We start from the raw sequence: 12278 nt of genomic DNA, 5'->3' as shown, positions 1-12278 counted from the left end.
CATTTCATTGTTTCTTTTAGCTAAAAGCACATAGCTCCCTATGCATTCTTAGTAGCCCTCTTCAAAATTCCTTATCAGAGAGGTTATATAGCTCACTATTACTGATTGGGTCGTCTGGGCTAGCTTCTTCACTCACTAAGCCTGGTGGGTTTCTGAGTTACTTTACCATTGTTACCTGTGCAGTTTGGACTTTCACACTCACTGTTACAATTGTTTTCTTGGTGTAATATTAATTGAGGTAGGGATCAATGAATTATTGGAGTAATGTATTTTTGGTGATCAGGCTGCCCTAGTGAAAGTTCCACAAAGAGGCTAATTTATGGTTCTTATAAGATATGGAGAGGGATTAGGAAAAATTGGGACTTTGTAGCTCAACTCCTAATGGCAGTGGCACCCTGCCAGGGGTGCTGTCCCTCAAAGGTCCGTCCTCTCTTGAAAATTCTTTAATGTGAAAGATATTGGGAGACACTGTAAATTGGCTCATTTAAACCCTTCCTGGGTTCTCTATCTTGTTTTCCTGTAAAGACATTCCTTGATCTCTTTGCAATAAAGACACTGGCATATTATAAACTAGGTAATTTGATATACACCTATAACAACCCCCCCAATTTTTGGTTCAGAAATATATTAACACTAATTCAAATTGGTGTTTCTGGTAAACAGTTGACAGAGATGCTGCTGCAAGAATCGTGGGGGTTTTGCCTTGCATTAACTATGCATCAAACTGTCCAGGGATGTGTCAAGTAATTGTCCTGAGTGTACTGGCTGTAGCTGTGTTAGTCAAAATTATGAAATATCTAAAATTAGTTCTCAGGGTCCTATAGATTTTCCTTAGAACACTAATTTTCTGTGATAAAAGATGTCCTGTTACAAATAGCTAGAATGAATTCAGTTGTCTACAATTAAGGACTCTGACAAATTTTGGGAATGCTGAAAATTGATAAACTGTAGGTAATTTCACTGTGTGTAAATATATAATGGTTATATAATTTGATAATACATGTCACTTTTATTAAAACTTACTCTGTACCAACTGCCTACTCAACTCTATTTGAATATCTCAAAGGTATCTTCCCAGCTCGGTATATCTCCTCAGCCCCAATATCAACTGTTTTCACAACTGTATGTGATGCAATCCATAAATTTTGTGGGGTCTATAGCACAAAAATTATTCCATAGCAGAAATATCTCTGAATTTTATCAACTTCTTGTTTCCACCTTCATTATCATGATATAAATTGCAGTTTCTTGCCTCTGAAATTAAATTAATCTTTTACTTGATCTAATTACCTCTTTTTTATCACTTAAGTTCCACAGTTTTGCCTTAATTTTGAACTTGAATTGTGAATTAAGACAAATTCATTAATTCACTGAAAGTCTCTGTATGGCCTACCCTTTGTCCACCTTTTCACCCTATACCTTTCCCCTTTTCTTTCTCTGCTTACTTTCCACATTTCAGTCATAATATTAGCTAGCATTTTCTAGAATATCCTCCTTTCTCCTTTTACCCCAGAAAACTCAGCACAGAACTCAGATTTAAGCTAAATCACTACTTTTCAATTAAGTAAATTACAAAATTATTCCTTGTGGCATATATTGTAGCACCAATTTATTAATAATATTTGTCCTTCATCTGCGCTGGACGGGAACTGAGGCACATCTCACAGAAACAAAGCTGAACGGCTCCAGGCATTCTCTCCTCATTCAAACAGGTACCGCCCGGCGCCCAGGGACAGGGACTCTTTCTGGGCATGAGCAGCTAGCTTGATCCCCTAGAACAGCAGGTTTTCCCCCTTGATCTGCGCGGGACAGGAACTGAGGCACATCTCACAGAAACAAAGCGGAATGGATCCTGGCATTCTCTCCTCATTCAAACAGGTACTGCCCAGCACCCAGGAACAGGGACTCTTTCTGGGCATGTGTAGCTAGCTTGATCCCCTAGAACAGCCGGTTTTCTACCTTGATCTGCTTGGGACCGGAACTGAGGCACATCTCGTGGAAACAAAGCTGAACGGCTCCGGGCATTCTCTCCTCATTCAAACAGGTACCGCACGGCACCCAGCGCCAGGGACCCTTTCCTGAGCAGTGACTACTAATGAGGCCTCAAATTATTCTCCCACTACATATCCCAATGGAACCATAAGTGACCCTCTTAGATGGAACCTTCTCTAGGTTAGCTCAACCACTAGAAACACATTAGCCAACAACTGGTTAAGCCTATCTCAATTCATTCTGCATATCAAGCAGAATAGTAACAATGAATGTGAAGGTCTAAACCACACTGGTCACAATGGTAAAGCAACGCAAAAGCCCACCAAACTTTCTTATTGAAGAGGCTAGCCCAGAAGACACCAACAGTACTGTAGTGTTAGACAACCTCTTTGACAAGGAATTCAGAAGGGCACTACTTAGGATGCTTAGGGAGCTAAAAGAAACAATAGAAAGCAATGCCAATAAAAAACAAGAGGATTTGAAGGCAGAAATGAGGAAAATGCAAACGGAAATGTCAGACCTGAAAAACCTGGTAGGCTAATTGAAAAACTCAGCAGCAGAGTAAGAGGTGCTGAGAACAGAATCAGTGAGCTCAAAGATGAAGTTCAGAGACTCTCCAGGAGAGAGCAGAAAATGGAAAAGAGACTCACAATTCAGGAACAGATGGCAAGAGTAGATCATGATGAATCCAAAAGGGGTAACATAAGAATTATTGGAGTCCCAGAGTGACAGGAAGAACACCCTGATGAAGAAGAAACTGTCAAAGACATCATTGCTACAACGTTTCCAGAGCTGAAGAAAACTTGTGACCACATTCAGGATGCCTGAAGGGTACCAGCTGGAAGAAATCTGAATAAAAATACCCCAAGACACATCCTGATCAAAATGACCAAAACCTTAGATAGAGAAAATTCTGAAAGGAGCAAGATCAAAGAAAGAAATTTTCTACAAAGGAGCATCCTTAAAATTCACAGCTGATTTGTCTGATGAAACCCTCATGGCCCGAAAACAGTGGTGGAATATAGTGAAAAAACTCAATGAAATAAATGCCTCACCAAAAATTCTTTGCCCAGCGAAACTCTCATTCATAACAGAAGGAACAACACACAATTTCACAGACAAACAACAGCTCAGGAACTTCATAGACTCAAAACCATGGTTACAAGAACCATTAAATGGGCTACTTTAAGACAGGACAGGCCCCTCAAATACACCAAATTTCAACACAAAAAAGGGACAAAACCCCATAACAATAATCTCTCTCAATGTCAATTGGCTAAACTCACCAATTAAAAGACACAGAGTGGCAGGATGGATTAGAAAATTGAACACAACATTCTACAGCCTGCAAGAAACACATCTCAATAGTCAAAGCAAACATAGGCTCAGAGTCAAAGGCTAGAAAACAATCCTACAGGCAAACAGCTCCCATAAAAAAGCTGGGGTAGCCATCCTAATATCAGACCACATCGACTTCAGAGTGAAGAAGGTCACAAGACACAGTGAAGGCCATTCTTATTGATCAAAGGATCTGTACAACAGGAAGAACTTACAATACTAAATGTATATGCACCTAATGAGGGACCAGAAAAGTACTTAAAACAACTACTTATAAATTTGGAAAAAGACATCAATAGCAACACAATACTAGTGGGAGACTTCAACACCGCTTTATCACCTCTTGATAGATCAACCAGACTCAAGCTTAGCAAGGACATACTTCATTTGAGGGAAAAAATGGAAGAAAGGGACTTAGTAGATATATACAGGACACTTCATCCTCAAAAAGCTGAATACACATTCTTCTCAAGCATACATGGAACTTTCCCCAAGATAGACCACATGCTGAGCCACAAAACATACCTCCATAAAATTAGGAAGATAGAGATTGTATCAACAATCTTCTCAGACCATATTGCGCTGAAATTAGAAGTAAATCACACGCAAAAACCAAAAACTAAATCAAACACCTGGAAATTAAACAGTGCGCTAGTGAAAAATGAGTGGCTTAGAAAGGAAATCAAAGAGGAAATCAAAAGATTCCTAGAAACGAATGAAAATGAGGACACGAGTTACCAAAACTTATGGGACACAGCAAAAGCTGTGTTCAGAGGAAAGTTTATAGCTCTACAAGCATTCCTCAGGAAGGAGGAGCGAGCCCACATAAATAACCTAACCTCACTGCTTAAGATCTTGGAGAAGGACCAACAAAAGGAGCACAACCCAAACAGGAGGAAGGAAATACAAAAACTCAGAGCAGAGATTAACGAGATGGAAACCCAAAAAACAATCTGAAAGATCAATGAAACCAACAGCTGGTTCTTTGAAAAAATTAAAGATAGATAAGCCTTTAGCAACTCATAAAGAAAGGGAGAGATAAAACCCTAATAAACCAAATCAGAAATGAAAAGAGGGTCATTACAAAAGAAACTACAGAAATTCAAAGGATCCTAAGGGAGTACTTTGAGACGCTTTATGCCACGGAACATGAAAACCTCAAGGAAATGGATAAATTCCTAGATTCCTACAGACTCCCAAGGTTGAACTAAGAAGACATGGAATACCTGAACAGAACTATAACCACCAAGGAAATTGAAATGGTAATAAAAAGTCTCCCCAAGCACAAAAGTCCTGGCCCGTATGGATTCTCTAGTGAATTCTTCCATATCTTTAAAGAGGACTTACTCCCAATCCTCTTTAAGCTTTTCTACGAAATTGAAATATAAAAAAACACTTCTGAACAGTTTCTACGAAGCAAAAATTACCCTGATACCAAAAGCAGACAGAGATACCACAAAGAAAGAGAACTACAGGACGATATCCCTGATGAACACAGATGCAAAGACCCTCAACAAACTACTAGCAAATAGAATCCAACTACTCATCAAAATGATCATACACCATGACCAAGTAGGATTCATCCCAGGGATGCAAGTATGGTTTAACATTCAGAAATCAATCAACATAATCCGTGATATCAACAAAAGAAAAGATAAAATGCATATGATCATATCAATAGATCCAGAGAAAGCATTTGACAAGATCCAGCACCGCTTTATGATGAAAACCCTAGCCAAAATGGGTATAGGGGGGACTTTCTTCAACATAATTAAAGCCATCTACCACAAGCCTACAGCAACATCATCCACAATGGGGAAAAATGAGATCCTTCCCTCTAAGATCAGGGATGAGACAAGGATGCCCACTCTCTCCACTGCTGTTCAATATAGTATACTGGAAGTACTTGCAATAGCGATTAGGCAAGAAAAAGATATTAAGGGCATTCAGGTAGGAATGGAAGAAATCAAGCTTACTATTCACAGATGATATGATACTATACTTAGAGAACCCTATAACCTCCACCAACAAACTCCTAGAAACAATAGACTTGTATGGTAAAGTTTCATGCTATAAAATCAATACCCAAACGTCCATGGCTTTCAATACACAAACAGTGAGAGAGAAGAAAGTGACATGAAAAAAACAGTCCCATTCACAATTGTGCCCCAGAAAATCAAGTACCTAGGAATTGGCTTAAATAAGGAAGTATAGGACCTATACAAAGAAAACTACAAAACGCTACTTCAGGAATAAAAGAGGACATGAGGAAATGGAAAGATATTCCCTGCTCATGAGTCGGGAAAGTTAACACTGTCAAAATGGCAATACTTCCGAAAGCATTGTACACATACAATGTAATCCCTATAAGGATACCCATGACATTCTACAAAGAAATGGAGCAAACATTCCTGAAACTCATATGGAACAATAAGCCCCCACGAATATCTAAAGCAATTCTTGGGTAAAAGAAAATGGGAGGAATCAACCTCCCTAACTTCAAACTCTACTACAAAGCAGTAATAATTAAAACAGCATGGTACTGGAACAAAGGCAGAGTTGCAGACCAATGGAACTGGGTTGAATACACTGACATCTCCCCTCAATCATGTGGTCATCTAATCTTTGATAAAGGTGCAAGAAACGTGAAGTGGAGTAAGGAAAGCCTCTTTAACAAATTGTGCTGGCAAAACTTGATGGCTACATGCAAAAAAATGGGCTCAGAACTCTGCTAACACCATGTACAAAAGTAAGATCAAAATGGATTAAAGACCTCAACATCAGACCAGAAACCATAAGGTACATTGAGGACAAACTTGGCAAAACCCTCCATGACATTGAAGCTAATGGTATTTTCAAAGATGCCACGTCACTGGCGAGCAAGTGAAAACAGAGATAGATAAATGGGACTATCTTAAACTAAGAAGCTTCTGCACCTCCGAAGAAACAGTGACCAGAATACAAAGACAGTCTACAGAATGGGAAAGGATATTCACCGAATACACATCTGTCAAGGTTTTGATACCAAGGATATATAAAGTACTGGTTGAAATCCACAAGAAGAAAACATCCAACCCCATCAAAAAATGGAGCAATGAAATGAACAGAAACTTTCTCAAAGAAGAAATCCAAATGACAAAAAGGCTCATGAGAAAATGCTCTACATCATTAAACATCAGGGAGATGCAGATCAAAACCACAATGAGATACCATCTCACACCTCAGAGACTGGCCCACATCCGAAAGAACAAAAGCAAATGATGCTGGCACGGATGTGGCGAGAAAGGGACAATCCTTCACTGTTGGTGGGAATGCCAACTGGTTCAGCCCTTTTGGAAAACAGTATGGACAGTTCTCAAAAAATTAGAAATTGAGCTCCCATTTGACCTAGCAATACCACTCCTGGGAGTATATTCCAGAGAGGTAAAAAAGTATAGTCGAAGTGACACCTGCACTTGTTTGTTCATTGCAGCACTCTTTACAATAGTCAGAATCTGGAAAAAACCTGAGTGCCCAAGGACAGTTGACTGGTTAAAGAAACTTTGGTACATCTACACAATGGAGTACTATGTAGCTGTTAGAGAATATGAAGTCATGAAATTTACATACAACTTGTACTATATGGAAAGTATCATGCTAAGCAAAATGAGTTCGAAAGAGAGGGATAGACATAGAAAGATTGCATTCATCTGGGGGACATAAAGTAAGAAAATAGGAGATTAATACCCAAGAAGAGCCGAGATCAGTACCAGGAGGATTTTTCCATGGCTTAGAGGCCAGCCGGGCATTCAAGGGGAAAGGGCTGCTCAGATAGAGAATAGAACACCAAATAAAGGGTGTTTGGAGGATCCTCCCAGGAGGGGAGATGCATGTTGAAAATAGACTATGGACCAAACATGATTGCCACTCAATGCCTCTTTTGAAGACCACAGCACCCAAAAGGAGAGAGAAAACAAAAGGGAACACCCTGCCACAGAGGCAGGGTGTGATGGGGGGATGGTGTTGGGAGGGATTCTGGGATCCATGGTGGTGGCAAATGGGCACTGGTGGAGGGATGGGTATTTGATCATTGTATAATCAAAACCCAAGCACAAAAATGTTTAAGTCTACAACTGTACCTCATGGTGTTTCACTAATAAAAAATGAAAAAAAATAATATTTGTCATTAATTGTTGAATATTCATCAAAACGAAGTAGAATCTTAGTTCAATATAAAGATTATTTTCTGGTTTGGTTACCTATATGATATATATTACCTTAATTTTTATGTCTTTGATTGTTAAAATTAAACAAATACAATGCCTTTTTAATATTAATATAAGGATTAGCAAATTATATTATTTCATGCATAACTGATCTCCCCTGCATCAAAACAAAAGTTGACAGCATTTCCAAATGAGTTTCAAAAGTAGGAAGCGACAGAAGTTGGGCTTTAGTCCTGTCTATATGACTCCAAAGTCTGAATTCTTCCACTTCACTAATTTTACTTTCTCTTTTAAATGAGACTATATATATGGAAACACTTTGTAAAAATCATCACCATCACTGACTGTTGGATATATTTATTATCATCATCAAGCTGTATGGATAAACAAAAGGCAGTATTGCTACATCTTGTCAATATAAACTAAACTATGAAGGGAAATACCTAGTACACCCCTATTTACACAGCAACATACTAGCAGCATTCTTGCATTGCAGGTAAGTTGTCAACCCCACTAGCATTTTGTTTAGTGTCCTGTGAGAGCAAGCACTCAGAACCACAATTCATCTTGATTATTAATATCTTTTAAATATTTCTATATTAAATACAGTGTCTTGATCTTAGTCAGATAAAAAAGAAGAATTTATTAAAGTCTCCACATTTCAGAAACCCATAAATCATCAAACATGTAACATCACTGACAAAAAATTAAGGGGGTGGAAGATGAAAACAGATTGAACAAGCTCATCATTTTCTTTTCTCTGAGGAATGTGTTCTTCCTGTTCCTTACCAACTTCAGCCAATTACTTTGATTTGTAGCCAGGGGTTGGTAACCTCCAGGTAAATACATGGTCCACTCTACTGTATAGTGGATAAACAGTAGTGAAAGTGCACAGTTTCTTTGAGTTTCAAGAGAATCCCCAGTGTTGAGGCAGGAACAAGAGCAAACTGGGATAAGGGTAACATTTCAAGAGCAGGGGAAGTAGAACTATAAATGTCATAGCTTATGGATGACCATCTACTCTAGCTGTTCAACTCAAACAAGTATGGGAAGCAAACAAAATTAGAAGTGTTGGGGGCTAGGAGACAGCTCAAAGAGCTGGAGCACTTGAATGAGGAAGAGTCTGAATTCAACCCCTGCTTTGCATGGCACAACTAGATATGACTCTGGTATAATATGAATATAAAGATATTTTGGGAGTATAAGGTAAAGGTAAAGGCCCTCCCGTTGTTCATCGATTTGCTCGAGCGGGCCCAGTAACGTCTCCATTGGAGATTTTGTAGTTACTGTGTTTGGCATATCGAATACATCACGGGTGGCTTGCCAGGCTCTGCTGTGAGGGCGAGATACTCTCGGTAGCTTGCTGGGCTCTCCGAGAGGGGCAGAGGAATCGAACTCGGATCGGCCATGTTGGCTGCGTGCAAGGCAAACGCCCTACTGCTGTGCTATTGAGCGATAGGGAGTATAAAGACACAATTAAAAAATCAATCAATTAAGATGGAGAAGAGGCAGTTTATGAGACATTGAAGAAATAAAAGTCACAGACCAGACTTGTGTTGCATATAAAGAGAGTCATGGCAATGACTCATCAAAATCAAATAGTCTGAATTTGCTTCTTTAGTCTATCTCAGTTTAAATGTTATTTCTTCCAAGAAGTGGTCTCTGGTCACCTGATTAAAATAGTCTTTCCATGGTTCTTTCTACCATATTACCCTGCTAATGTTTTCCTTCCATAAGAGTAATCTTAATTGGGAATAATTTAATTTATTTGTTTATTTGCCTATCTCTCCCACTGAGTCCTCAATTCAAGAGAAGAAAAACAGCCTATTTTACTTACTGAATATGCATTAAGTATATAATATCAGTAGTTGAATTCCTATTTCAAACCTTAGAGATTGAGAGATGGCAACGCCAAAAATGTATTTTTGTTGAGACAGATTAAGAGGATGAGGAGTTCTGCTTGAAAGGTTTATTGTTCTATGGGCTTTATGACTTTGAATAAATTTTAATTGGTGGTATGTGGTGTTCAATTGATTAGACATATGAGAAATTCAGGGCACATATCTGGACTGAAAATGGGGGTTAAGAGTGAACCGTATTTGACACAGCACTTGAAATTATTTGTTCAGTAGGATGCCCACAAATAGATACTAAATCAGTAGGCCAAAGGCAGGGCTGAAATCCAGCCTGATTAGACTTGCCAGTACTTGTACTCTGGAAAAGACCTTTGGTGCTTGTCTAAAAGGAGATTTCATTCTTAAATAGAAGGTACTGTTTGGAATGGGAAATGGGTCAATAGGTTGGAGTCATGCCTAACATGAGAAGGCACCAAGATCAAATCACAGCACCACATAGGCACCCTGATCATCTCTGGTATATCCCTGAAAGTTCCTAACATCGCTTTGTCACATCAAACACAAAAGGTGGTCACTGGACTCCCAGTATTTCTATAGAGTAAAAAAGGAATACAATTAGTTGGGCAGGTCATATGCCAAATGCCAAATACACAACCAAAGCAGATGGAAACATGTTTTTCCACCTTGCCCAAAAACAATAGTATAGGAAAAAAGAATACCTGAGTCTGAATTGAATAAAAATCCATTTAAGATAGGTTACATTCTGATGCATGATTGCCTTTAGTTCAGATTATGAGGAATACTTGATAAAGGCTAAGAATGATTAACTTCAAATTCTAGCTCCTTTACTTAAAGCTTGATAAGGAAGAACTTAATGGTTTTAGAACATTCTCTCCTACAATACACACTGAAACTCCCTTGCAAGAACTTTGGAAGATAACATGACAGTGTCATTAAGAGCACACTTAGAAGCATGTAAGACCACAATCCACACAAAGTGAGTTAGAATAATTATGACAGATAGTAAGAGGGAATAAAAGACTCAGAAAAGAGGTCATTATAAAGTAAATATACTATACACTACTGAAAAATAAACTAGAGGACCAAGTTCCAGGAAGAGCTTAAATAATAAATCAATTATCAAACTGAGAATCATCTAGTGAGAGAGTTCCAATATCATTAAGATGTTTAATATAGGTTCTTTGCAGACCTGAACTTAGAGCTATGATCCCATTATACTATTACTACAAATAGCTGAGAGATCACTTAATCACTTCCTGTTAGTCGTCGATTTGCTCGAGCGGGCGCCAGTAACATCTCCATTTGTCCCTGTCGCGTGCTAGTGTAGCCCAATGGCATCTGTTCGCTCCGGGAACATGAAGGGCCTCAAACCGATAGTTCATGATCTTGACGAAGAAGTCTGACCATCTAGTAGGTGGGCGGCCACGCGGTCATTTGACATCCCGTGGAATCCAGTCGGTAACAGCTCTAGTCCAGCGGTCGTCTTTAAATCTCATTACGTGACCAGCCCATCTGATTTTAGACACCTTGGCAAATGAGACAGCGTCCCTGATTCTTGATTGTCGATGGATGTCAGAACTCCGGACTCTTTCTCTCATTTGAGTGAAACGTGATATTCCAAGCATAACTCTTTCTATTCTTCTTTGGGAGACCTGAATAGCGTTCTCATCTTGTTTGCGTAGACCCCAGGTCTATGAGGCATATGTTAATGCAGGAAGAACAGTGGAATCAAAGAGATGTGCCCGGAGCCGGAGGTTCTTCGTCCTCTTAGCTATTTCTTCGACGTTCTTGAAGGCGTTCCAAGCCACTCTCTTCCTCCTGCGCAGCTCGGGTGCCAGGTCATTTGTCATGTTGACCTCTCGACCTAGGTACACATAGCTGTTGCATTCGGAGATGGTCGTTCCATTGAGAGCGAATGGGGCATCAGTAACGAGGCTGTTTCTCATAAACATTGTCTTCGTAAGATTCAGCTGTAGTCCTACCTTTCCACACTCACGGTCAAAGTCGGCCAGCATTTGTGCTGCTTGGCTGATGTTTGGTGTTATTAAAACAATGTCATCAGCAAAGCGGAGGTGGTGTAGTTGCTGACCATCTATCTTCACTCCCATTCCTTCCCATTCCAGTCGTCGCATGATGTTCTCGAGGGTGGCACTGAAGAGTTTCGGTGAAATGGTATCACCCTGCCACACCCCTCTCTTGACATCAATGATCACTTCTTTGTAGAATGGTGAGATCCTGGTAGTGAATCCGCAATACAGCTCACGGAGGATCCTGATGTATTGGGCTTGAATGCCCTGATTGGCTAGGGCTTCAATGACCGCTTCCGTCTCAACAGAATCAAAGGCCTTCTTTAAATCAATGAACGTTAAACAGAGTGGCATCTTGAACTCCTAAGAAACCTCAATGAGCTTGGTTATCCTGTGGATATGGTCGATGGTGCTGAATCCTTTGCGGAACCCGGCTTGCTCGCATGGTTGTCCTTCATCTAGTGTTCTGCCAATCCTATTTAGGATGACTCGAGTGAACAACTTGTAGATGACAGACAATAGGCAGATCAGGCAATATTTGCCAATGTCATGGATGTCTCCCTTCTTGAACAGTAGTACGGTCCTGCTGGTTTTCCATTGGGATGGAACCTTGCATTCAGACAGGTAGTGAGTGAAGAGCAGAGCCAGTGTATTGATGAGTACTGATGGCAGGTTCTTTAGGTGTTCAGGTCTGACCTTGTCTGGGCCGGGTGCTGTTTGTTTCTTTACCGACGAAATGGCGTGTCTAATTTCGGAAGGGAGAACGTTGGGAACGACATATCCATCCTGTGGAATTTGGTATGTCGGCAAGTGGACATGGCTATCGAAGAGATTTGAGT

The sequence above is a fragment of the Sorex fumeus genome, unplaced genomic scaffold (genome assembly GCF_029834395.1).
Source record: "Sorex fumeus unplaced genomic scaffold, SorFum_2.1 ptg000047l, whole genome shotgun sequence".
NCBI classification, from domain to species: domain Eukaryota; kingdom Metazoa; phylum Chordata; class Mammalia; order Eulipotyphla; family Soricidae; genus Sorex; species Sorex fumeus.
This window is presented reverse-complemented; position numbering follows the sequence as displayed.